At 39.2% G+C, this 4,216-nt stretch overlaps 1 protein-coding gene across 4 annotated transcripts in view; it reads left to right on the plus strand.

Moving 5' to 3' along the window:
* cdh22 (cadherin 22) overlaps nt 1-4,216 on the plus strand; it is a 238,185-nt gene that overhangs the window by 121,411 nt on the left and 112,558 nt on the right. The window lies entirely within an intron of this gene.

Raw genomic sequence — 4,216 nt, forward strand, 5'->3', positions numbered from 1 at the left:
CACACTGTGGGAAGTTGGCATCCTTATGAGGACAAAAATCAGGTCTCCAAAAGGTAAACTGTGACCTTTTAGAGGTGATTTGGTTTAAGGTTAGGGTGGTGTTAGGGTTAGGCAAGTAATGGTTATGGTTAAGGTTAGGTTATGTCTTCAGGAAATTAATGTACTCTAAGTCAGTGTAATGCCCCCTGAAGTGATTGAAAGACAACATGTATGTACAAATGCATATATATGTATGTACATGAGTGTGTAGTGTTCTATACAAATCCTGTGGATGTCCTGCAGGAGTTAGTCCTGGCCTTATGGTAAATAATGCCCTGTTAACATCCAGGATTGTGTACATTTTATGTGTGATTTCTATATTTTATACCTCATCTTTGTGAACATTTGATATCCCTGCCTGCATTTGCCACAAAGTGAAGCATTTGACATACACATTAGCATTTTAGTCTGATGCTGCCATGTAGAGTGATGTGTGAGCAGGTGCATTAGGGGTTCGGTGTCAGACACGAGGACAATGAACCCCTTTGACAGGGTGTGAGGTTATGGCTGGGACACATCGGCACTCAACGTGGTTAAATAATCCCTGCTACAACCAGGTGCCTCTACTGGCTAGTATACTGTACAACTTTACAACTGAAGTATCAGTTGTTCTTTTAGTAGCTGTATGTGAAATACAAATACCACTACTACTATGAAACATAATCCAGTTTTTAAATCTTCATTTAATTTCATTATCTCAATTTAAAGGAAATATCTGACATTTTGTGAAATATCCGTGGAGCGTCTCGGGTTAGTAAGTTAAAAGAAGATCAGTATCATGCTCATATCTGTCTGTTAAATATACATTTACAACCTTGTAGTTTAGAATAGAAGCAGGTCCACTTGGCTCTGTCTAATATTAACACCTACCAGTGATGTGAAATTTTACTGGAGGAAAAATAAACACACATATGTATTAAACACGCATATGTATACAAGGATCAGCAGCAGCATTTGTCATGATACAAACAAGAGCTACAATGCCGTATCTCGAGAAACACAAAATTTACGATCTTACGGTACATGCAATGCTCTCCCCCCCCCCACAGAGAATCTGCAATTCCAAGAGGTAGACTAGTGAGAAGTATGTCACTGGTACCAAGCCAGGATAAGGCATTACTAGCTTTAAATCCTTCAGCAATGATCAAAACCGGACTTAATGCACTCACCAGGAGAGACTGGTACATCCCACAACACATAGCCCTTCACACACACAAATCCATGCTTTGATGGCAATAACTTGAACAATAACAACAGTGAGCTCTGTGGCCTGGCTCACAGACCAGATAGCAGACAGCAGTAGAGTATACAGTACCATGTGGCCAGGTATGCTGCTGTTTTCTGTTCTCACACTGTTTTAATCTATTTTATTTTTTTCCATTTTTAACAACTGTAGTCAGTCATGTAACTACAAATACGGCACATACGTTATTTTCATCCTACACTGATGGTCTTACTGTATTTGTAGTGTTTGTGTGTATAATGCCCTTGAACTACTAAAAAATTGTGTTGTTTTATATTCTACATTTCTGTTTTAATGATAAATTCAAATTCAGCATTTTCTCCTAGGAACACATTTGCTTGGGGGAAGCTAAACGGTGAATTGGAAGTGAAAATATGTCTGTTTTTATATATATAGACATACATATATATATAGTCTGCATGTCTTAGATGCAGGATTACTAGAGTTTTTTTCAAATCTTAAATTCTCACATTTTAGTTTTACAAAATTTGTAATACATAGGTATAAAAACATGAATATTTAAAGTACATTTGTTTGTAAGAGTTTCATTTATATTGGTTTCTTCCATTAGTCTGTTTATGCACACACACTATGTTTATACACGCACTATGTACCCTGTGTTTTTAACCATGTGTGTGTGTATGTGTGTGTGTGTGTGTGTGTGAGAGAGAGAGATTTTCTGTATTAATTTGCTCATGCTTGTGTACTACATGCCTCCACATGTCTCATAATCCAGGAGACTGGCACGCATCATAATGTTGGGAGCCGGGGAATTCAGAGCCATTCTGCCATATTCATCAGTCTAAGGAAAGAGACAGAAAGAACTTATGTGACTGTGTGTGTGCATATTATAAAAAATAAAGAAAGATTTTGACTATGCACAAGGAACGACTGCCTCACTGCTGTGGAGAAGATTCAAAGGAACAATTTTACACCAGCTTATGAGCAAGGGAGTGAACAGAGGGATGCACACTACCCAGAGACTGCCAGATGTTGCACAAGGGAACCCATCAGCAGCAAGAGTGACCAAGGGTGGAATGAGTTAAATTGGCTCTGAAAAATTGGTTCCTCGCATACGAGCAGATGAAGGAAATACTGAGGAAATGGAGTGTTTTATGAAAAATGGTTGCCAATTTAATTCAGTGTCTTTTTCATTACCTGCAGCTCTGTTTGTCTGCCTGTTTGTACAACATCTCAAAAACTAGACAGCAGATTTCAATCACAGTTGACGGAAAGTTTCGCCATGGGCCAAGGAATGATTGGTTTAGCATGGATCCCAAATCCGACTTTTAAAGTATTTCTTAACATTGCAGCATTTGTGCATCAATCCTCTACTCACATTACTATTTAAACAGGTGTTCAAATGCAGTGGTTAAACATTCTTAACATATTTATGTTACTGAAATAATAATACATTCAGTACAGAATAATGTGTAGACTTGGTAGAGCTGCAGTATGTGCTCTGAGTGCTTTCTAGTTTTTCACCATAACTGCAGAGTACTGCTGAACAGCATGGAGGCAGTGCTTCTCTGCTTTATACAATATATACTGACAAGAGATATGTTCAGTTTAGAGCCACATAAAGCATACATTGCTACTATAGCACACTAGCGTATCTTTATTTATGAAACTAAACTAAGTCATCACAGTATAGATTCAGGGACAGGCCCTTATCAGTTGCCGCATTTTAAATTTCCTCTGCAAAGGCTTGAAAAACACAACATGGCTCCTAAAGCTTGATTTATGGTTCTGTGTTGAATCTATGCCAAAGATACATTGTAGGTAATCTGTAGCCTTGTACCCTATGCCTTAGCCTGATGTGCACCTCTCCAGAAATGTACTGTAAGTACATCACAGACCGCAACAGCTGTGATTGGTTGCATTGCATTTCCTCATTCATGTCTCCCTTTGGCTGGACACTGTCTGCATTGCAGTGCTTTCAGTAAAAGTAACTGCTGCTCAGTATCTATTAGTTTTAACTCCAACATGAGCCTCTTGGTTTCAGTCACCATTGTTAGTAAGTGGCAAAGAAACGCAACGAAAACTCCACTGCCAGTTGATGTTTTGGTGATGTATTTGCAGAGTGCTGCAGACACACCAATGCCTAAGTACAGTATAAATGCTCAGAGTGATGTCCATTCCATAGTCTATGGCATAGGCTCTACGTAAATTCAACACAGAACCAAAAGTCAAGCTTAAGGCATTGCCTGAAAAAGAAAGAACCCAATTCATGAGACTTCATGAATATGGGAATGGGCACCAGAGCATCAGTGTGATGCTAAACATTAGCCGAAACAGACTTGCAGCAATGGAGATATAGGAAGAGCCATACTACCAAGAACAGACACCACACACACACACGTGCACACACACACACACACACACACACACAAAGGAAAAAAAGAGTCATTTTCTAATGAGACAGTGATCCCAAACATACTGCAAAAATCACACAAGGGTTTTAAAATGTGAAGACTATGACCTGGTCCAGTTTGGCCACTGACCAAGAAGTCATCCAACCTAATTGACAATATATACAAGCCAGAATTCTGACATTAATGTCAAGGGCAACACACAGTGACAGCGTGTGACAAGTATCAAACCACCCACGCCCATTATTTTCAAAGTAAGTCCACACACTGGCGGCAAACTGCCACATCTGGATATGATATTGCCTTGTTTGCCCAGTGTCAATGCATGTCAAAAGTATGAAATACTGAAATACTCACCCATTTCGGTAGCCCCACGCTAAATTCACAAACGCTCGTGGTGTGTTACAGCATCCTGTCACGCCATGTGATGTACTGCCCCCAGCGTGTGTTACCCCACAGAATTCTGAGCAAAAAAGTCAGAATTCTGAAAAAAAAAGTCAGTACTCATATTTTTCACAATGGCTCTAATCCTGTTTCATATAAGAGAATCCAATCTATCAAC

This window comes from Monopterus albus, unplaced genomic scaffold, assembly GCF_001952655.1.
Source record: "Monopterus albus unplaced genomic scaffold, M_albus_1.0 scaffold1.1, whole genome shotgun sequence".
Taxonomy (NCBI): Eukaryota; Metazoa; Chordata; class Actinopteri; order Synbranchiformes; family Synbranchidae; genus Monopterus; species Monopterus albus.